This window comes from Urocampus carinirostris, chromosome 7 (assembly GCF_059441175.1).
Source record: "Urocampus carinirostris isolate Australia breed hairy pipefish chromosome 7, RoL_Ucar_1.0, whole genome shotgun sequence".
NCBI classification, from domain to species: domain Eukaryota; kingdom Metazoa; phylum Chordata; class Actinopteri; order Syngnathiformes; family Syngnathidae; genus Urocampus; species Urocampus carinirostris.
This window is the reverse complement of record NC_142355.1, coordinates 34,701,035-34,725,267: the sequence shown is the minus strand read 5'-3', so window position 1 is coordinate 34,725,267 and position 24,233 is coordinate 34,701,035. Positions and strand designations below refer to the sequence as shown.

Below are 24,233 nucleotides of genomic sequence, written 5' to 3'. Positions count from 1 at the left end.
GGTGTGTCTTAGGCAAGTACAGCCTGGTGGCACCCATCCCTCTCCAGGTTATCAAATGTTTCGATTTTTTGGGGTAAAATACAGTACAAATCTTCTTTTAGTATAACTTAGTTTTGACCCCTTAAAAATTGAGAAAGACAAGGACAGCCCGAAACAAAAGTCCCTATTAGCTTGGTGTTCCCAGGAAATGCGTCCAGTGGACTGTAACGATCTCCCGAGGGGCCACAGAAACATTTTGGTATTTCGAGTGGGGGGGACATCATTTCAACATCCCCCTAAAATGGGCTATTTCTTGTCCAACGACGGGTGGTTTTCACCCTTCTAGTTATTTTGTTGCACTTACGGATATCAGTCATCGGCGATGCGTTCAGGCGAGGCCGACGAGCAGTAAAAGTGACCGACGGCCCTCTGCGGCTGTGAAGACGAATGAGACGAGAACAAGAACAAGACAGTTTTCTCCTATGATACTCTAATCCCTTGTTTTTCGTAGTTAATGGATACCAGAACACCCCCATAATATGCGAAAATCTGCATTTTTAAGATTCAATCATGCCGGCTACCGCTCACGGCATAGTTGATCAGGAATAAAGGATTGCGGCCGCATAGGTGTTATTCATTATAGATGCAAGAAACAGCCGCTACCAATGGCATATTTTGGTTTTTCGGCCCCCACTCTTAGCAATAGATGACAGCAGATGTTGGATCGCGGCCAAGACAGTGCAGTTCATTTTAAGCTGGCCAGAAATGCATAAACCTTCCTGCTTGCAGCAATATGCCTTAGGTGATAATGGCTCGCGGCCGCATGGGTGCTGTTCATTTTTGGAAGGACAAAAGAGCAACCACGCATGACACAAACTTGGTTTCTCGGCCCCCACTCTTAGCAATAGTTGACGGGATATTCGATCGCGGCCAACACATGGGTGCTGTTCATTTTAGGAATAAGTGTTTTTAGTAAATTCAAATCAAGTCACATTTAATTGTATAGCCCTTAATCATAAACTGTCTCAAAGAAAAGCACAAGTTACATTTACACCATCCCTTCATCTGAAACCAGGGGGACCACAAAGACATGTTTCCATGGCCCAAACTGAAAAAAGCCACGCTCTGCAAGCCCCTGCTTACAGCAATAGTCAACCACGGATAAGGTATCGCGGCCTCCTGGGTGCTACTCACTTAAGGTGGAAAAAAGAGCCACTATGCATGGAACAAATTTACTTTTTCCGCCCCAGCTCTCAGGAATAGTCAACAGGGAATAATGGATCGCAGTCAAGACAGTGCAGTTCATTTTACCCAGAACTGCATGCTACTTCATAGAAGTGCCTTCCTGCCTGCAAGAATGGGGTGGTTTGGATGGCCCAAATCACCCTACTTATGCTGAAATTTGAAAATTCAGGTTTTTTCCAGCCTTGGCCCCGGAAACCAAGGTAACTTGTTTGTTCTCAGGCTGCGCCGGGCTATAATACCCGTGGGCTAAGTCGGGTCAGGCTGGATTCATTAGGCCCTTTGACTCTGAAAACATGCATCTACTTTGTCGTTTGACATTTCAAATGTTATTGTTATTTATTAAATATAATCAAGTAACCTTCTGTTGTTTTCTCCTGTGCTAAAAGCTAGCTGCTTTTTGTTCATGAAAAAGAGTTTTTCTGTGCTTTTCTTCTTGTGACTCTGAAATCAAGCGTTTACAGTACTTATTTGCCAAGAACTCGTATATTTTTCCCCGACACCAAAATCTGGTCTGTTTTTTTGTACCCTGAAAAGTAGTGCTGTTTTTTAAGACTTGCGTCATTTTGTTTGACTCTGAAAAGGAACACCATCGACTTCTTTTTAACAAAATGTGACATCTTCTTTGTTTTAGTCATTCGATTTGGCTGTTCGTTAGAAACAATCAAGAGAACGAATGCTGTTTTCTTGCGTTCCAAAAGCTAGTTGCTTTTCACACTGAAAACTATTATGTTTATTATTTAATTTGATAAAGGCTAGCTGCGTTTTACATTAAAATTAGCATTATTTTTTTCTATGCTAAAAGCTAGCCTATTATTCCAATCAATGCAGGGGTCTTCAAAGTGGTGCCTTCAGGGACCAAGGTCCCCCTACAGTTGAGGTGCTCGCAGAAATATTCTAAAAATAGCTCACCGGTGCTGGGTCATTGTGATTTTCAAATAAATTATTGTTTTTATTGCTAGAATGAGTTTTAAAGGAAATACAACAAACTAAATTCCAATGTATGGGTTTTATGAAACAAAAGAGTAAAAATGTGCATTTTATTTAGGGTTTGGGTTAGCTAGCTATCTGCTACCTTTTTAGCTAGCTATCTCCCTACATGTCTGTCTATTTAGCATGCTATCAAGCTAACATTTTATCTTTTTTGCTAGTTATCAAGCTAAATGGCTTCTTTTCTAGCTAACTATCTCGCTTCGTATTTTTTGGCTTTCTATCTGGCTGCTTAGTTGGCTTTTTACTCTTTTAGCAAGCTATCTTGCTAACATTTTACCTTTTATGCTTGTTATCAAGCTAGATTTGGGGCTCTTTTCTAGCCAACACTGTAGTTTTTTTACCTTTCTATCTGGCCATTGAGTTGGATTTTTACTCTTTTAGCAAGCTATCTAGCTCCCTTTTATTTTCTACTTGTTTACTTTTCTAGCTAACCATAAAGCTACATTTCAGCTATTATAAGACATCTAGAAAATTATTTTTCTATGCTAAAAGCTAGCTGCTTATTTGCACTGAGAATTAGCAATGTTTTCTTCTGTAGTAAAAACAAGTTGCATTTTTACACTGAATATTAGTGTTGTTTTCTTGCGTTTTACACTTAAAGTTAGCATCATGTTTTTCTGTACTTTAACAGTTTTACACTGAAAACTGTCACGGTTGCCATGGCGCCCAATTGGCCGTGTGGCGCCAGCTGCAGCTTGTTGACAGATTGGCTCCCTGTCAGTATTTAAACTCTCAGTCCCCTTTTGTCGGTCTGTCTGCGTTTTTACACGGTAAGCCCTTTTCTCCTGTCATGTTTTTTGCTCCTGTTACGATCCCATTACGTTCTGTTTTGATCTCGACCGCGTCTACTCCCCTCTCCTGGCTTTTGACTTGTTTCCGATCCCTATCACGTTTTTGCTCTTCTTTCCCGGCTACTGACCCGTTTTTTTCCGTTCCCGATACCGCCATCGCGAGCCACGGAAGTCCCACTTCTGCATCTGACCCACCTAATCCCTGCGACCAGCAATCTCCGGATCGTGTGTGCGCTCCTTTCCCTTCTTCCCAATAAAACTGTGAGAAACTTTACGCAAGTGGGTCCTGTCTCTGTTCTGGTTATGACAGAAAACTTGTTTAGTTTTAAGGCATAGTAAAAGGCGGCAGCTTTTGTTCCCAGAAAACTAGCGTCATTTTTTTTTTCTATCGTAAAAGCTAACTACTATTTTTACACTAAAAACTTGCATTTCTTGCTTGTGTGCCAAAAGCTAGCGACTATTCAGGTCTAGCTTGTTTTTCTTTGACTCTGAAAACAAGCATCTACTTCTTTTACTGTGCTTGTTCATTTTTATTTTAGTTGTTGTTTATTATTCACGATCGATGTTATCGCTTATTACCATTACAATGAAACCTAGCGCCATTTATTTCCACGCAAATCAAATTTCCTTCCAGTGTGTCTTGACTTTTGGAAGTCTTTTCTTCAAACACTAGTCGGAGCTTGACCCACTTTTGCTCTGGAAAGAAATACGATAAAAGCCCCACCGTGGGCCCCCCTGGCCCCCCACCCGCCTTTTCCGCAGCGCTGTCAATAGCTCGCCTTGTTTCGCTTTTTGCTAATAAAGCCGAGGGAAGAAAAACGGGCGTTGATCTCTGGGAGCCAAACGTGTGTTTGCTCCAGATTTCTTCTAATCCGCTACGCAGGATCCAAGGTCGGCCTCGCGTACGGCGCTGTTATCGCCTTGCCCGATTCGATGCCCCTCCAAAATTTTCTATTTGTGAGATAATTCGGATTGTGAGTTTCTGTATTGAAGAAAGGTGATCGTTGTTAAAGCACATTTAAAATTAGGAAAATAATAATACAAAGGGTTTGGTTCACTAAGTAACAGTCCGCACATCGAGAAAGCCCTCACTTCCTAGTGTTGCTTCCTGTTTCCAGCGTTTGAGAGTGTGTAGGCGGCCTATGTGGTGAGCAGGTGTAGGGAATTAATGTGGTGAGAAAAGTGAATATATGGATAAGTACAGACAGTTAACGCTTACATTTACATTTTTTTTCTTTATTTAAAGTATGACAAAGTCCCTTCGTCATTGTTGGGGCATGAAAGGAATGGCATTTCGTGCTTGCGATCACCATGGTGACCGAAATTGACCTGGGGAAGAAGCTGTCTCTGAGCCCTTTTTTACTAAAATGGTGTTTTCCCGTCGTTTTTAGATGTATTAATCATGTTTTTCCCCCTAATGTCACATATCTGATTGACACAGCACAGATGTACTCTATGTTGTAATCAATAAATATATAGGGCAGAGTTCGGGAAACTTTTTCACCCAAAGAGCCATAAAAGCAAAAAAAGAAAAAGAAAAAAGTGCTTGTATTTTAAGACAAAATGAACAAAACCACCTGCTCTTCAGACCAAAGCTCAGCCCCAGCACATTTTATTTCACTGTGAGACGTTTGATGATTTCATCAAATCCATAAATTAATAACGCAAGAGCTTGTGTCCCATATCAATAATATACCACTTAAAATGTGTGTCCTTCCCTCCCTCACTTAAAGTGTTTAAGCCTGTTTAGACCGCCATTTTTGTCCTAAATAATGGTTTCAAAACAAGGTGTAAGCAAAGTAAAAATGTCACAAAATACTGCAATGGAGAAGGATAATGTCATATTTACCTTCGGCACAGACTGCACTGAACGAGAAAACGAAGGCATTGCCTTGCAGGGATCCGCCCACCTCTACCACTCAACCAATCAAATTCCTCTGAGTGCTTTGCTGGCATTTTCATGTGTTTACTGTTTGTTTTGTGGGTTTTCATCATTGGGTATCTGAACAGTGAACATACATGGTAGAATGAGCTTCCATTTAAAAGGTTTTTTAGCGACCTACTGCCGAAACGGGGTAGGTTGGTGTGACACCCCTGTGGTTGAAAAAAGTGCCCTATGTATACTGGACTGAGCCACTACTTCTTCAGTGGTACCTTGGCTTCGCATGTACCAAATAGGGATCCAATTCCTTGACTTTTGAATGCCACAGAAAACTGTGCTGCTGTCAAATTGTATCTTCATGCCTTATGGAGTCTTGAAAAGAACTGTATTTGATTTAGAGTATTGTACTCTTAAAAAAAAGAGTATTGTGTTACTCTCGTGTAATATACACGGCAGCTCGAGTACTTTTCCGTCCCAACAATTGTGGACGGCATTGACGCTCGGAACTCATTAGTTTGAGCGATATTAAAACGTGGGACTGAATGAATGAGCCGGCATTATGACGTGTCTTTTAACAGCCTTTTAAAATGGACGCCAGTCTCATATTTGTCTTCTGTGACAAATGTCCTTTGTCCCTCTCTCAGGATCGCGTTCACTCAAAACCACAAAAGGAAATAAATGTACAAGAAGATGTGTTTGCATCCATTTGTGGGATTTAGTTTGGCAACAGATTTATTTCTCTTTTTTTAGTGAGTGTCAAAATGGCCTCTTGTAAAGGCTTATTCTTGTTTTTATTTTTTTTCCCTTGTTTATAAAGTAAGTCTTCAAAGTAATTGCCGAGAAATATCAAAGAGGCAGCGGGGAAAAAAGTTGATGAGATGTTAAGTAGTGAATTTATTTAAAAAAACAGCAAACAGGAAGACAGTAGACCCCGGGATATGAAATTAGTTGTATGGTGGGGGATTGCAACCTATAGGAGCTAATACCTTTTGAACCTAGCCGATAGCTAAAACATAAAACACAAACAGTTTATAGTAAGTATTACTCATTTGTACCATATGCCATTAAATAACAAATATGTTTCATTTACTTTATGTGTGGAGTAATTTGACCTGGTACATTTGGGTAGCAGGTGGATGCAAAGGTTGAAAAAGACTGCAAATGAATGTACTGTTATTCTGAATCAAGTTTTTGTAACAATGCTTGCCCCCTCTTTGTAGCTTTCGATAATAGCAAGCTTGTTTCGATTTTATCATCTTGAAATGAAATGATCTGCATGTATATAGCGCTTTTCAAGTCAATGACTTCCCAAAGCGCTTTACAATGTGCTCCACATTTCCCAATGGCGGCCTTGTATTGCAGCCATGTAAGAAGCTAACCTCCTTATTGGGGGTATTAGGGGTTCAGTGTCTTACCCAAGGACACTTCGACATGTAACACGGACAAGCCGGAATTCCCAAGACGAGCGCTCCACCTCCTGAGCTGCTGACGCCTCTTCTCGATCCTTCTTTTAGCATCACTGCATTTAGTGTGACTATAGCTTGATAAATTCAAGTTTGTCACGTGAGATTATGAACTGAATGAAGAGAGAGAACTGCAAATGGGATGGAGTTCAGCCAATAGCGTATCTGCATCTTAGTGATGCTGTGACACAGACTAATAGCAGACCAGCATCTATAATGTTGATCAATAGAAGATGGGCATCATGGAGAAGTATGAGGCATGTATTTTCAACAGTCATACATATTAAGTTGGAATTTCACAGGCCTTCTCATATTTCTTGATAATTGCAATTTTTTTTCCCATGGTTATCATGATTATTGATCTCCCTTTAGCATCACTGAAAGTCTTGGCACCCATAGCTAATAAATACAGTACAATAAATACAATATAGTATCGCTCACTTAGAAGTTTTTACATAGCACATCCGACTCTGAATGAAGATAAATGAAGGGATCATGGGAAGGAGTTCAGCCAATAGCATATCGGCAATTTTGTAAAGCTGCGATGCAAACCTAAGGACAGATAAAAAAAATAAAAAAATAACCAACATTTTATATGACATCGACCAATAGCAGACAGTCATCTTAGAAATGTATGTGGCACTTAAACCACACGATCATACGCATGAACACCGGAAAATTTGAGTTTCGTATGCCTTCTTGATAACAGCAAGTTCGGTTTCCGTAGTTATCATGTTTTTGCTTCCCCCTTTAGCACTACTGCAAGTATTGGGGAAAAAATGAAATATTGTTTCAGAAACTCGGAAATTCTTAAAAAAGCACTCCAGATTCTGAATGAAAGGGGATTAAAGAATAATGGGAGGGAGTTCAGCCAATATCAGATATGCATTTTTATGATGCTAAGACTCAAATAGCAGACAAGGATCGTATACGGTGTCCACCAGTAGAGAGACGTAACTCATAATACATCGTTATGTATAATTCCTTTATATTTTTGAGTATGTGAAATTTTTAAAATGATTAACTTTCGATGTCTTATGGTGGTGTTGCCAATAATAACACTGTAAGGTGGGGAAGCCGTATCCAGGGGGTCTCCGCCTACGATTGACCCTTAAATCGTGAGGGCGACGAGGGATGATGAAGGCGGGCCAGCGATTATCGATTTTTCTGCGGTGAGGGGAAAAAAGACGAGAGAGATTGAAAAAGTGTGGGAATCGGGGAGCGCTTGATTGGCGCTTGACGGCCTCAAAAGGTTTTTCCCAAAGGAGCTCGCCACTTGATGAATTGTGTTCTCGAGACGGGAGGACGTTTGACCTAGATTGTCAAAAGGGGGGAATTATTTTGACAAATGGGGATTTGCACCGGGTTTTAAATGTATCTTTTCATAAACGTATAATTACTATATAATAATTATAAACAATGATGTTCTCCCTATTTAGCTTTTAGGCTTCAGTCGGAGGAAGTAGGGAAACAGTCACAATACTAAACACAAAAATCTGTCTATAGTTAGAACATTATAATACTGCCCAACCATTACCTGACATCTCTTATAGAAAATATTTTTGATTATTTTAAGGACACACTTTCTTGTGTTATTCCGGAAATTAATATAAAATATTTTTAAACGTCTCTCAGTAAGAAAAATGTGATAAGCTATAACTTACGTCGCAGATCAAACACAAGGCAGTTTTAGGCAGTTTTCACATCTGGGGATACCTACCCCACTGCCTTTAAAATATGATGTTGATAGTCAATGTTGCCTGGGAGATTGGATTGTCTAGCTGGGAAAAAACGCAGAGTCAACAAAACCAAATGTGCCGAGTCATATTTTGGGGCATTTTCCCATCTGGGGTAACTTACTTGACTGCTTGTGAAAGTTGGTGGTCATATCATACTAATTTCCCTTTTTTAGATACTTAGATACCAAGCTAGAACATTATCACCGCCCTTGCTTTGTTCACATGTGATAATAAATACTTATCTACGATCTTCTAGATAAGTTGATGTTGCTTATTTTAAGGACATATTGTATTACTTAAACTGCATTAAAAGTGCTGCGCTATTCCTTTTACTGCAGACATTACTAATCAAACTGAAAATCTGACCGCAGCGATCAAAACGGGAGCTAGAACGCACTCTCAATGCCCTGGACGGAAAACAAAGTTGTGAAGAACGCAAACCAAAGAAACATCTCGAGCCATTATCCCCCTTCACTTCCTCTCACGCTCAAAAAACCCGAAATCCTCCTCGGTAATGTTTGTAAATTGGGATTCAATTATGCTCGTTAGTCTCGTTCCATAAAGCATTCACATAACACGGAAAACGCATTCCCGTCAAGATGCCGGCTGCCTGAAGGCAATTTGGGGAGCGAGGTTTGGAATTAAAGTCCTCCAAGAAATTCATTTGTTAGTCAGACGTTGCAGCGAGACAAGAAAAGGCAATAAACAAACAAGCGCGCTCGTTTGGTGGGAAGCACGAACGCCGTTCTCGCAGTTTCTGCGCACACGGGGTCAACGTTAGTATTGTTCAACAGAATATTAGGCAGTGTATTTGAATAACTGAAAATAATGAATCAGTCATACGCTAAAATAAAACCGAAAAATGTTGCCTAAAAAACGATGTCGTAATGACGTCTCGTCAAAAAGTGAGGCGAGCCGTTCAAAGCCGGCATTCTCTCGAGGGGCCGAGTCCGTGAACGACACAGCTGCTTCTTTTCATTTTACTCAAGAGAAGGAGGTCAAAACAGGAGCTCTGCCAAGTATTTATAAACAAGTGCATGGGTCCCTCTACTTCCAAGTTTTTGCTAGCCACTACACAGATTTTTATGATAATACTACATAGCTAACATACTCCAGTCGTCCTGTTTTAATTCTCTAAAGCTCTGTAGAGAAATAGTTTATTTGACTGTTATTGTTTTATTCTGCCGACTACGCGAGAGTTACTCGTTTGTTGCATAAGACTGCACCAAGTACCGCACCATCATCATCTTCATCAGTTTCCTTCATTACAACGTTTTCTCGTCACTATTTGCCGTCCTGTCCATTAAAATAAGCAACATTCTCTACTTGCTCATTACAAGAAATATTTTAGGTGCAGCGTTTGATTAGTAATGTCTGACTATAGCGTGGCTTTATGATCACATGCTTTATTATTTCTGACTTCCTCTTATTGAAGCTTAAAATAAGCAACATTATCTTATCCGGCAGATGTTTGATCATTTTGCTCATTTCATGGATTTTAGCAGAAGTGTTTGATTAATATTGCCTCTTAAAGGTATAGCATACCACTTTTTATGTACTAATGGTTGTTTCCAATTCCCCCTATTGAAGATTTTCTAGCAGCTTGTTTAAAAAAAACATTTTAGCTGCAGTCATATTTCTGGGTTTGATTGGTAATGTCTGTAGCAAACTACGTATGAGAGGCTTGACGTTTACCACTCCATGCAATTAAAGCTTAAAATAAGCTAAATTAGCTAAAATATTATTGCAAGAAATAATTTAGCTGTGGTGTTTGATTAGTAATGTCTGCCATTTAAGGTATGACGAAGCACTTGTAGCTTATGAGATGGTCTGCTGTTTTCGATTTTCTTATATTAAGGCTTGCAACCAGTTCAGGGTGTCCCCTGCCCACTGCCCGATGATTGCTGGGATGGGCTCCAGCACCCCCGCGACCCTACTGAGGATAAGCGGTGCAGCTGATGAGATGAGATTAGATGAGAAGGCTTAAAACATTGTCGTATCTAGCAGATGGTTGATCACTTTGCTCATTTAAAAAAAAATAGACGCAGTGTTTGATTAGTAATGTCTGCCATTAAAGGTACGGTATAGAACTTTTAATATATGGGAGGCTAGTTTCTATTTTCCCCCTATTGATGTTTAAAAAAGGCAACATGATCATATCCGGCAGATGGTGGTTAATTTTTCTCTTTTCGAGAAATATTTTAGTTGAATTGTTTGATTAGTAATGTCTGCCATTGAAAGTTCAGCGTATCACTTGTGAGATATGAGAGGCGTCCTGCAATTAAAGCCTTAAATAAGCAGATGGTGGATAATGTTGCTCATTTCGAGACGTATTTCAGCTTCTGTGTTTGATTAATAATGTCTGCCATTAAAGGTATAGCGTAGCACTTTTAATTTTTGACTGTTACCACTCCCTCCCATTGACTCCAAAAATAGGAAATGTTATCTTATCCAGCAGATGGTGGATAATGTTGCTCATTTCATGAATTTTAGCTGCAGTGTTTGATTAGTTAGGTCTAGCATTAAAGGTATAGCGGAGCACTTTTAAGATATGCGAGGTTTTATTGTTCCTACTCCTGTTGAAGCTTACAATAAGAAACATGATCTTACCTAGCAGCTCATTTTATGAAAACAATTCTTTGCAGTCCACTATATGTTCGAACAGTAATGTCTGTTCTTAAAGGTATAATGTAGCACTCTTCTCATATAAGATACTTTCTTGTGTTCGATTTCCTCCAATTGAAATTTACTATAGCAGCTCATTTCAAGAAAACTGTTATCTTCAGTCAGATTTCTGAGTTTGATTAGAAATGTCTGTCATTAAAGGTATAGTGTAACCCTTTTGTCATACAAGATATTTTCCTGTTTCTCACATCCACCTATTGAAACTTAAAATACGCAAACTTATTTAGCAGCTCATTTCGAGAAAAAAAAATTGCTGCAGTCGTAGCTCTTGAATTGATTAGTAATGTCTGCTATTCAAAGTATGGCACTTTCATCGTATGATATGCTATACCATGTTCGACCTCCTCCTATTGAAGCTTAAAATAGGCGGCATTATCTTATCTGTGGGTTATATCCAAGACATATTTTATCTTTGGTCAGATTTTGGGTTTGATTAGTAATGTCTTTCATTAAAGGTATAACATAGCCCTTTTATCCTATGAGATGCATTGCTATTTCTGATTCCCTCCTGTTGAACTAATTAAAATCAGTATATTTCAAGGAATATTTAAGCCGCAGTCAGATATACATGTTTGATTAGTAATGCCTGCCATTAAAGGTATAGCATAATCCCTTTACCAGCCGAGCTTGACTGTTTCCCTTTCCCCTCTATTGCAGCTTATCCAGCAGCTCGTTTCGAAGAATAAAGCCGCAGTAAGATTTCTGTTTTTGATTGGTAATGCCTACCATTAAAGGTATAGCACAACACTTTCAACATATGAAAAGAGTGACTGTTTCCCGCTTCCTCCTATTGAAGTTTATCCAACAGCTCATTTCAAGGAATATTTAAGCCGCAGTCAGATTTTTGTGTTTGATTGCTAATGCCTACCTTTAAAGGTATAGCGTAGCACTTTCAACATACGAGAAGCTTGACTGTTTTCCATTTCTTCTTCTTTTCAGCCTCTTTGAATATAATCACAAGGTGTCACATATCCCCTTTTGACGACTTAGCATAAATCCTTTGCACTGAATGAATATTTCATTCATGCAAATGGCGGACGGGAGGTAAAGCTCTTCCTTCTTCGCCGAGCTAGATCCATTCTCCTGACAGTGTTTCCCACGTCAAGCGCTCGGTTGCATTTTTTTGTATGACTGCTTCACTAGAAAGTTGATAATTTTATTGCCGAGATTTTCCTACAGAGTTTGTCATTATTATTATTATTATTATTATTATTACTATTATTATTGTTGTTATTATTATTATTATTATTTTACATTGGAAAATACCCCCCAAAAATCCTTACCCCATAGGAAAATAATAGAAAAGATTTTCACCTTTGGCTACAGAATCATGCCATAGTGAACCACATAAAACAAACTGCACTATTGTGGCCGCCTTCCATTATCCCAAGTAGTCTATTGCTGAGAGCAAGGCCAGAGAATGCAAATTTGTTTCATGTGCTGCGGCTTTTTTTTTTGCTGTTCTTTTTGGATAGGGTGAACAACACCTGTGTGGGCGTGATCTATTATCCCTAGTTGACTTTTTCTAGCTCGTGGATTTTCACTCGTCACGGAGGGTTCTTGCCATTTGAAAGATGAAATAGAATTGTTACACAAGGTAAAACATATTTTTTTTTGTTTTCTACGATGAATGTTTTTTTTTCTTTTATGGATCAAACGTTTTAGACCAATTGCGTGAAACTAAGTACAGTAATCCGTGCTCTATTTATTAAAATATAATAATCCCCACGCCTCCCCAGGGACAGTATTGTTGTTGTTTTTTAAGGTCACCCTTTCACGCTGAGGTGATAAATGCATCTGCCGGGAATCAAATCATCCTCTCTACTTTGCAGAAGCAATTTGCATTTGTTATAGATAATACAAAAAGCTCCTTTTTGTTCTTTACCTTTGAAAACTTTTGACCTTGATTCAAAATAGGAAAACAAAATAATGACAACCTTTTTGGCTGAAACTGTAAGAATAGTGCTGGGCCAGCCAAAATAATGTAAAACTTGCTTATACCTGGGGAAGGCATAGCACATTTGTGTCGGGCCTGGTGCTTCTTTTTTGTTTTTCTGTCCACTAAAAAGTGAACTGCACTTGTGCGACCATAATACATTAAACCCTGATTGTAGATTGCCGTAATCCAGGATGGGCTGAGCGCGCCATTGCTTTTATTTGCCCTTATTTCTGCCTAAAGTAAACTGCACTCGTGCAAGCACAATCTATTATCCCTGATGACATCGCAAAAACCAGAAGCTTGCAGACTGTTCTGTTGTCTGTCCCGATGGCTTGTTTTGGCCCTTCTGTCTATCAAAAAGTAAACTGCACTCTATCAATATGTCAAGTAGAGAGTTCATTTGTGTCATGTTCCCCGCCCCATTCTTTTGGTCTAAAATGAACAGAACCTGTGTGACCACTATCCATTATCCACGTTTCACTATTTCTCAGGGGCCTGTAGAGTGCATTATTTGGGGGGTTTGCTATTGTGGCTCGCTTAAATAAACTGTGCTGTTTTGTCTGCAATCCATTATCCCCAGTCTACTATTGCTGAGAGGGGACAAGAGAGCAAATTGTGTCATGCGTGGTGTCCTTTTTTCCTCTTCTTTACTGCCCAAAATGTACAGCACCTGTGCGGCCTTGATCTATTATCCCTGGATTCCTGGTCCCCATTAATTATGAAAAACGAGCGATTACAGCATATAAAGAGAAAACACTTTCTATAGCTCTCAGTATGTAATGTACTTTTGCTTTCATGAAAAAAACAGTTTTCTTCCCTTTCCCACATTACTGAAACATGTACTTTGACCTTTTCTATGGAACATTTGGCAATATATTATCTTCTATTTAGTATTTTCGTATTTAAAACATTCTTTATCATGATTACCGGTTTGGATCACCTGTGCCCGCTCATTCGGCGCCAGCCGCTGTGGGCTATCTGATTGGCTCCCTGTCCCTTTTTAAGCCCCGGCCTGTCACTCTTTGGTTGTCAGTCCGTCTGCGAACCCCTGTTGTTACAAGGCAAGCCCTTTTGACCCTGACTCCCGCCTGTCCTTTTTTTGCACCCGTTTTTCCACCTGCCCGTTCCTGATCTCCCCGTTTGTCTTCGTCTACAACCTGTTTTTGATCCCAACCACGTCTGCTCTCCTGTCCCGGCTCACGACCTGTTTTTGATCCCGGCCACGTCTGCTCTCCCGTCCCGGCTTACGATCCGTTTTTGATCCCCACCACGTCTGCTCTCCCGTCCCGGCTTACGATCCGTTTTTGATCCCGACCACGTCCATCGACCTGTTTTTCTGTCCCTGACACAGCCATCGTCCGCTACGGAAGATCCACTTCCGTATTCGGATCACAATCCTAATGCGAGAGCGACTTGCTTCCCGCATCCAGCGAGCACCAGATCGCAGGCGCTGACCTTCCTCTTTCTATCAATGAAAATTGTGCTTAATGTTACGCAATTGGGTCCTGATTCCGTCCTGGTCGTGACATTCTTAAAAGGAGCAAAATGCTCACTTGAATCAAAAGTTGAGTTCTTTCAAACGTTTTATTCACATTTTTTTTTTTTAGTAATTGCTTTTTTTTCTTTTCTTTTATATGACTCAAAATGGCGGATGTAACAATTTTCCAGCAAAGAAATTGTGTCACGGCAATTGCACGAGACGCCAATCCCGCTCTGACGAATGGAGAGAAAAAATCCATCAGAGAAGTATTACGAGTTGGACTTGTCTCGGCGTGTCAAGTGGCACAAAAGCACAAAACAAATTTCCTGGTGTGAATATTTCATTCCTTCTTACCAAAAAGGTGAACTCAAGGTGACCTTGTCATCACACTTCTCACTCCTGTCTTGCCTTTTGAGACTATTTTTACACTGAAAATAATTTCAGTTTTACCCTAGTGGCCATTTTTGTGTGCTCATTTTAACGATAATCCTCATCCAACCATCCATTATTTGCACCGGTTATCCTCAGTAGGGTCGCGGGGGTGCTGGAGCCCATCCCAGCTATCTTCGGGCAGTGGGCAGGGGACAGACAATTCGCTCGCTCATTCACACCTAGGGACGATTTGGACCGGCCAATTAACCTGAAATGCATGTTTTTGGAATGTGGGAGGAAACCGGAGTGCCCGGAGGGAACCCACTCAAGCACGGGGAAAACATGCAAACTCCACACAGGAAGTTTGATCTCACGACCTCAAAACTGTGTCGCACACGCGCTAACCACTGCGCTATCGTGCTGCCCTCACTATATTCCCTTTTATTTTAAAATATTTCATATTATTTTTCAGGTACAATGAGCAAAAAAAAATCTTTAAAATTGGAAAATATAACAAATAAATTTGTTCCTTTAAAAAAAATGAGGAAGAATTTTAAAGAACAAGCTATAAATAATAATAATAATAATTTCCTTTGTATTGTCATTCTTTGTAACAATGTACACAGAACGAAATGTCGATACACCTGACCCGTTGTAGCGAGCCATATGCTAATTAAGATAGCTTTGCTTATTATGAGGATACATTTTTGGATTTTACTAGAAAAACAAGAAAAAATAAATTAAAACTACAAAAACACATTAATCACTAGATTCTTGGTTCTACCTGTGTGCTAACCGCTAGCTTGATGCAAATATCAAGCTGGATGCTAATTGGATATTCTATTGTTTTTTGCTGATTGCTAGTTCGATTCAATTCTCAATCTTGATGCTTATTCTAGATTAAACGCCAATTGCTAGCTCAACCCTAAATGCTAACTCAATGATAAGTGCTACATACTGCAAATCAAATGTTTGATGCTAATCGTAAATTCAATGCGTAACTCAACACTAATTGCTAGCTTGACCCGGAATGTTTGCTAGATGTTAATAGCTAGATTGATAAAATTTTTAAACTTGACGCCAATTGCAAATAAAACACAAATTGCTAACCTGACTTAAATCACTAGCTCGACTTCAATTGCTAGTTCATTGCTAATTGCTTAATTGAAGGAAATATCAGTCCCAATACTAACAGTTGATTCAATACTAATCGCTAGATCAACCTTAATCCCTTGCTCATTGCAAATTCCTTGTTTGGTGCCAATATTAACCTTGATGATAATCATAAATGCAATGCTAATCTTTAATTTGATGCAAATCGCTAGCTCGACCACAACCTTAACTTGTTTCTAATACTAGCTTGATGCTAAGATCAATCTTGATGCCATTTGTGAATTCAATGCTAATCCTTAGCTCGACCCTAAACGTGTATTTGCTGCTATTTGTTACTTGATGCTAATCTCAAGCTTTATTTTAATAATGAATTCAACACTAATTACTAGCTCAACGGTAATCGCTAGCTCAACCCTAAATGGTATTTTGTTGCGACCTGCTAGCTATAAGCAACTATCAAGAATGAGATTGTTTTAAAAACGTACATAATTTTTTCTCTTTATTCAAAAATTAAATTGGCGGATAGAAAATTGTCCCAAAAAAAAAACAGAACATGATTTAATATAAACAATAAAAAATCGAATTGTTTGTCAAATAACGGTGTCCTTCTTTCATTAACAATGATGCAATGTTAAAAAAAAGCGATGAAAAAAAATATAAGATACTCTTTTTTTTAGAAAAACGGTCTTGATGGGCCCCCTGCCTGACCAAAGTAGTACTACAATCCTCAAAGTCACAACAAAAGTCCACACTCTCTTTATTCGCACGACACAACAAATCTATAATTAAATTAGTCTCTTTTAAAAGTCGATTCCGATCAATGTAGTCGAATCCTTTTTATCGATTAGTTTTTGCGGCCCGACTCTCGACCGTCTTGATTTTTTTCAGCTCTGCTATTGTCTTTCCCAGGCACAGGAACAAAAATCTACAGGAGATACATCAGCCTCTACGCGTTAAAAACAATATTGCACCTATTCCATTTCTATGTCCGAACGATTCTATATTTTGTCACCGGGTAGAAAAGGTCGGCGAGGTTAAATGCTTTTATTTTCTCTCTTTGTTCTTTCGAGACGTTCTCGCCTCCGGGAATCATCCGTCTCTCCACCCAAAAGAAAAAAGAAGGAAACACGAAGCTAACAAAGACTTGAAATCACGTCCTCTGAACTTGAGACGTCCTAGCTTGATTGGCGGCCGTTCCGATGAACAGTAAATAACCCCGTAAATCACGGCGACTGCTTTTGTCTCCTTGTGATTGGTTGATTAATAATCCCTGACAACGGATGATGTCATTGGATAAAGTGCTTGGCAACACAATTTTGTCATTTTCTTTATTCTTTTGTGAAGGATCCCTGATATTCAATTTTATATAAAATCTAAATTAATATTTATAATCTGGGTCCCAAACCTTCATGGGGCCCTAAACAAAAAGAGATTTAGGGCCCCGCCTATTACTCGATCATTTACATACCTACTTACAACATTCCATGTTCTACTCCGCCATGGTAAATAGCATATGTGGCATTTCTTTAGTGTTTTTTAATAATACTGCACTTATATTTCTGTCATAATATTTCTGTAGTAGTATTTTTCTATCACAGTGTTAATGTAGTGATATTTCAGTAGTATTTCTGCAGTATTTTTGAACTATTTTCATTTTAGTATTTTTCAAGCATTTCTGTTTTAATATTTCAGTAGTAGTATTTTTGTATTACAGTATTACTGTAGTTATATTTTTGGAGTATTCCCGCAGTATTTTTTAACTTTTTCCATTTCAGTAGTTTTTGTAGCCTATCTGTCCTAATATTTCTGTAGTAGTATTATTGTAATACAGTAACAATGTAGTGATATTTCTGTCGTATTTTGGCAGTAATTTTGTAGCATTTTCATTGTAGCATTTTTGTAGCATTTTTGTCAAAATATTTCTGGAGTAGTATTTTTATATTACAATATTAATGTAGTGATATTTTTGTAGTAACCCTGCAGTATTTTTCTAACTATTTGCATTTTAGTATTTTTGTAGCATTTCTGTCTTAATATTTCCGTAGTAGTATTTTTGTATTACAATATTACTGTAGCTATGTTTTTGGAGTATTCCTGCAGTATTTTTGAACTGTTTCCATTTCAGTAGTTTTCGTAGCACATCTGTCATAATATTTCTGTAGTAGTATTATTGTAATACAGTAATGATGTAGTGATATTTTTTGTCGTATTTTTGCAGTATTTTTGTAGTATTTCCATTGTAGCATTTGTGTGGCATTTCTGTCAAAATATTTCTTTAGTAGTATTTTTGTATTACAGTATTAATGTAGTGATGTTTTGGTAGTATTCCTGCAGTATTATTAAAGTATTTCCAGGGTAGTATTTTCCAGCATTTTGTGATATTTCTGTAGAAGTATTTTTGTAATACAGTGAAAATGTAGTGATATTTTTGTCGTATTTCTGCAGTATTTTTCTAGCATTTCTGTCGTAAGATTTCTGGAGTAGTATTTATTATTATAATATTAATGTAGTGATATTTGTGTAGTATTTCTTTAGAAGTATTTCCAGTGTAGTATGTATGCAGTATTTTTGTAGTATTTCTATTGTAAAATTTCTGTAGTAGCATGTTTGTATTTTACTATTACTGTAGATATTATATATTTTTGTAACTTGACATTTATTTGAGAGTATATCTCAATAACCATCACTTACTCACCATTTTTTTTTTACTCATTAAATTGTATATGTAAGTTTACTCCTCTTGGGGGCCGCTAGTGGTCGCTGGGCCCCAAGCAACCATTTAGTTGGCTTATGGCTTATGATCCGGGTATACATAATTATTTGTTTCAGAAAAAATGAAACAAAACAGTCAACTGGTAAAATAAAACAGCTTATTTTTAAAATTTTAAATCATATTTATTACCAGTATTTAAAAAAGAAAATTTGACTTAGTTTTTATTTTATATCAACTCATTCGAGCCAGTTTAATTTTTGTTTGTTTTGGGGAAAAAACATATTAATAGTAATAATAAATCCAAATTTACTGATGACCTTTGAAAAATATTCTTTGGGTGGAAAACGGCTTTTATTTACCTGTAAAATTGTGCTTTCTTTTTCATTAATTATTTTGAAGAATGTCATGTGTGATGTTTGCTTCTTGATTTGGGGAATTTTTTTCTACTTTATGCATAAAAAATGTAAAAATGCATTCTGCTCTCACAGAAAAAGTTAATCGGGAATAATGGATTTTAGGCCAAAAAAATCGGAAACAAGACACATGACACAAATTTTCTCTCAGCAATAGTCGTCGGGGGATAAAGGAGGCGTTTTTGGTGGGCCTCAATAGCATGCCCAAAATGGACGCTCCTTGCCCCAGACTCAGCAATAGTCAATGGAGAATCGTGCCTTCTGGCCAGAACTGTGGCATTTCAATTTAGGTATTAATAATGGCAAAAACAAGAGTCACCAGGGCTGAAAAAAATTGCGCTCTATGGACCCCTGTTCGCTGCAACAGTTTATTGGGGATAATGGATCGCAGCCCAACCAGGGCTGTTTATTTCAAGAGGATAGAGAGACCTGCCATGTAGGACACACATTTGCTTTATCCACTTCCGCTCTCAGCAATTGTCATTTGGGGATAATGGACTGTGGGCAAAACAGTGCAGTTTATTTTAGGCTGTCCACAATGGCACACTTTGGAAGCCCATACTAAAAAAAAAGTGTTCCGCTTCCCCCTGAAATCAGCAATCGTTGACTGTCAATAATAAATTGCTACCACAACTCTCCATTTCATTTTAAGTGGGCAAGAGAGTCACACATGCAGCAATATAGGATTAGGGATAACATATTTCTGCCACACAAGTGTAGTTCACTTTTGGTGGACTTTTTAACACAAAGCAGCAAAAAAGAGTCAGCAGGCATGACAAAAATGCGCACAGCCAGTCCCTGCTCTATCAATCTATCTATCTATCTATCTATCTATCTATCTATCTATCTATCTATCTATCTATCTATCTATCTATCTATCTATCTATCTATCTATCTATCTATCTATCTATCTATCTATCTATCTATCTATCTATCTATCTATCTATCTATCTATCTATCTATCTATCTATCTATCTATCTATCTATCTATCTATCTATTTATATATCTATCTATCTGTCTATCTATCTCTCTATCCATCTATTAATAATTGGAGATAACGGATCGCAGCTGCATGAGTCCAATTCAATTTTTGGTCGACAAAGTGGCAAAAAAGAACTCCCAACTCATAAGTGCTCTCTGTCCAGCCTCTCTGACAGTTGTATGTGATCGGGTATAATGGATCGCAGCTGCATTAGTGCAGTTTACGTTTTAGTGTGGAAAACGGCAAAAAAGAGCCAAAGAGTCTGACTAAAATGCACATTCCCGGTCTCTGCTTGCAGCAATATGTGATTGGGAATAATCGATTGGGGTTTTATGAGTGCAGTTCAATATTTGGTGAACAGAATCCCAAAATTGAGTCACCGGGTTTGACAAAAATGCACTCTGCTGGACGTTGCTTGCAGTATAAAGTCAGTAATTTCCAACCCACGATGCACTGAGGCCGTGAAATAGCGAGGGATTCCAATAGAAGTATATATTTTTCAATATAAATTCATTTTTTTCTTCCGTATTTCATTTTAAATCCAAAGCTTGGGCGCGCCACGGCCAAACAAGGACACGGCGTATTGATATTTCCACCAATAAATGGCTCCTCTCTCATAAACACCGCAATAACCAATTGAATATCGATAAAGCTATAATTTTTGAGAGGACAATTTGTGTTATGATGTCTCGCGTTATGGACTCGTTCCTACCGTAGTGTCCGGCCGCCGGCCATGTCGAATTTCGCTTTTTATTTTCTATTTATTTTCTCGCATTTTTTTACGAGAGGCTCTCATGTCAGGAAGCGATTGTCTGCAGCGGGGGATGACAGGCGAGGAATGAGGCCCGGCGATGGATGAGGCCCCGAAGATGAAAACCAAAAAAAAAAAAGCGGGAGGTTATGAGACCCGAGCCTTTCTCATCAGCACTTAGTCTGGTCGCCATGGTTACGACTTAACATGGCTGTCGGATGGGATCGAGCGGCGAAACATCCGATTTCACCGCGTCGGAAAATCGAGGAGATTATTCTCGAGAGGAGATTGATAGAAATAATTTGCCTTTTTTTTTCCGCAGAATTCACAAAATGTTGCTGTGTTTAAGTCGATTTTTTCTCATTTTAAAGGGACCGTATGTATATTATTGTCATGATTACTAATGCGAGGTACCTGTGCCCGCTCCTTTGGCGCCAACTGCCTCGGACTCTGATTGGCTCCCGGTCACTATTTAAACCTTTGTCTGTCTGTCACCTGTTGTCAGTCCATCTACTAACCTCAGTTTATTCGAGGCAAGCTTTTCGACCCTGACTCACTCCTGTTTTGGCTCCCCTTTGTTTCCCAGCTTAGACCCATTTTTCTGATTCCAACCACGTTTTTTGCTCCCCAGTCCTGGCCACTGACTTGTTTTTTCCGCTCCCGACACCGCCATCGCTCGCCACGAAAGCGCCACTTCCGCGTTCAGAGCGACCTCCTCCCTGCGACCAGCGATCACCGGATCGTGTGTGCAATCCTTTCTCTTCTTCCCAATAAAACTGAGAGAAACGTTTTATTTATCTATCTCTGTTCTGTTTCTGACAGCGGCATGGCCGCTATTGGTGCGTGAGTGTGTGTGTGAATGGGTAAGTGTGAAGCACATTGTAAAACGCTTTGGGAGGTCATTGACTTGAAAAGCGCTATATAAATGCAAACCATTTACATTTACATTTACATTTTTATTCAGAAAATCAGCAAGCACTTAATCGAGATTAATTTTTCGTGTATTTCTTCTCATGTTAATGAAATAAGGCAAATGGTCCTGAAAATAACCTTGTTTATTTTATCTAGATTATGTACTTATTTCTATGTACATGATTTGACTTCTAAATATTTTATCTAGTTTCCCCCTGAAGGATTTTATACATTTGACTATACAAATATTTTATACGATTGAATACAAGTTACATTTATTGAGTGCAATGAAGATTTTCACAGAGTAGGCTATAGTTCAATGCCGTTCCAAATACAGAATATTTTGTCTAGTTCTGTTGATAACAGGACTCTGACGGAGGACGGCAGGCGATGTTTTGAGAACAAAGCCCTGATGACGTAGAAACGCTTGGTGTTGTTCTTGAGTTTTCCAGATCGTGACGCCCAGGTTGGGCTACATTGGCAAGCCCATGGGAGGAGCCGGCACACCATCTTGCGGAGAGGCGTAGTCCAAGAGGGGAAGGCTGGAGGATTTCAGAGAGGCTTCCCAGAGACTCCAACAACACTAATTCGACTAATTCAACTAATTCGGCCATTTTTGATGGCGTACACTTAGTTAAATTGTTAAAGAAATTAAATATGCCCCCGTGTGAAAATTTCGGCTTTTCTTGTTCATCTTTTCCTTCAAAAAACGAGCGCGCATTGTTGGATGAATGTAGGTTGTGTTTAGTTAATGGAGTCCGATAAATAATTTGAACAATTTGGTAAACGATATATTTTAATATTTAATTCCCAACAATCAAAAAAAAATTTCAATTTAAATTAGAATAAAATACTAAAATATAAACAAAACAATCTACCAGCCCCTAGATACAATATTTTTTTTCATTTGAAGTATGCATTCAATGATTTTACAAGAAAAAACAACAGACTGAGCACACCTGATACACCCAGAGCAGCTGAAAAGAGCAAATAGTCAGAGTTGGTCAGTGCAGGTGCTAGTGACTATCTTTAGCAGTTAGCTGCTAGCTTCGAAAGGCGAGTGACACTGACGGACGAAGGAAGCTTTATTCACACTGAGTTAGCAATAACAAATAGGGCTAGCACCTAGACATAGCCTACAGCCAAATTGCTAAATGAGTGGCTAGAAAATGAAACATTGGGAAAAAAGTGTTTTGAAATTAGCTTTATTGAACAAACATAAACAGGTTTGTAGCCTAGGGTCTTCATTTAAAGTCCAGACTTCAACTAGGAAGCTACTTCAGCCCGAAAACAAAATGAAGCACCTTCCCTTCCTCCCTCCTGTTCGTGTCTCCGAAAGATACGATTATCGTCATTAGCACGTCAAATACGTGACCCGTTTGTCCGATCCAAAAACAACAACAGCAAACTTGAAAGAAAGACACCATTGTTCGTCTTGTTTTTGTTTTGGCTTTGCAATTAGAAGCGTGATATCGTGCAACAATTGGTGAGCAGACAACTGCCCCCCACCCCACACACACCCCTCTCCTGACAAAATTCAACAAAACCGCCGAACCTTCTCTCCAGAAAAAATCTAATTCTTCAGCGCATTTCATTTCACTGTGTGACATTTGATCAAATCTATGAAATAATTATTCCAGAGCTTGTGTCCTATATCAATATACAAATGTATTTGCATACAAAAGTTTCAGGTTACAAAGTACCTGAATGTGAAAATAATGCATCTAGTTACAAAGGCGTCTCAGGATACAAAGTCATACTCTGCACTGCCATTCACCGCTCCCAGAGTTCTACCTGGCAACTGGTGTGTAGAGCACATAAGCCCAGCAAAAAAAATTACTTCCACCTGCTTTGTTTCAAATTACTCACTTTGGAATGGATAGAACGACTGTGCCCTCTTTTGGACCGTTCTCGTAACGTACGTACCAATCCACCATGTACCATGATGAAATCTGATAACGTGTAGTTTCAATGTAGTAAAAACATCCAAGGCAATGTATTGCTAAAATCATGTTCTCACCTTACGTAATTAATTTGACTGCGGTCAATCATGGACAATCCATCGCATCCACTACACAGCATTATCTCCAGACAGAAGAGCAGTTTCAGCGACAGACTGCTGTCACTGTCTTGTACTACGGACAGACTGAAGAGATCTTTTCTTCCTCATGCCATGAGGCTCTTTAACTCTACCCGGCAGAGTTAAAGCCCACAGTAAACCACACCACCTACATTGCATATTACCGAATCTTATTGCAATATGTATTCTGTGTAGCACTATTTAGTTATTCCATATAACACGCTACAGTGGGCATTTGCACGTCACACTGGGTATTTGTATGTTGTATTCTTTTTGCTTTATTATTGTATTGTTCTCAGCTCAGGGATGCTGCTGGAAATGTGAATTTCCCTTCGGGGATGAATAAAGTATCTATCTATCTATCTATCTATCTATCTATCTATCTAGAGGGACGTTCTCAAGTACAGAACATTTCGCAAATTTCTCACTTCTTTGGCTTTCTAACAAGTTTAGCGATTTCAAACACCGTCACCTGATACTAAAAGTATCAGATATCTGAGACCATAGAGGCATGATCTGGTCGAGCTTCACTTGTCCATATAAAAAGAATTGGCGATAGCCATCTTCTTTTTCTCCTACCTTCCTGACTCAGCGCACTGCAGCCTTGAGTTCAGCATGTGGGCCATATGTTGTGACCATCCGGAGCACGGGACCAAATCTCTTTGCAACGACAAAGTAAAGTGACAGCTTCAGATTTAACTTC

General features: G+C 38.8%; 1 protein-coding gene across 3 annotated transcripts in view; it reads left to right on the top strand.

Moving 5' to 3' along the window:
* Nucleotides 1-24,233, top strand: part of lingo1a (leucine rich repeat and Ig domain containing 1a) — a 123,041-nt gene that overhangs the window by 41,863 nt on the left and 56,945 nt on the right. The window contains exon 4 of one of the 3 annotated variants that reach the window (XR_015850960.1): nucleotides 21,895-22,035. The exons of the other annotated variants lie outside the window; for them this stretch is intronic. The gene's annotated coding sequence lies outside the window, so the exon portion shown is untranslated. Of the gene's footprint in view, nucleotides 1-21,894; nucleotides 22,036-24,233 lie in introns of those variants that run through there. 3 annotated transcript variants of the gene reach the window in all.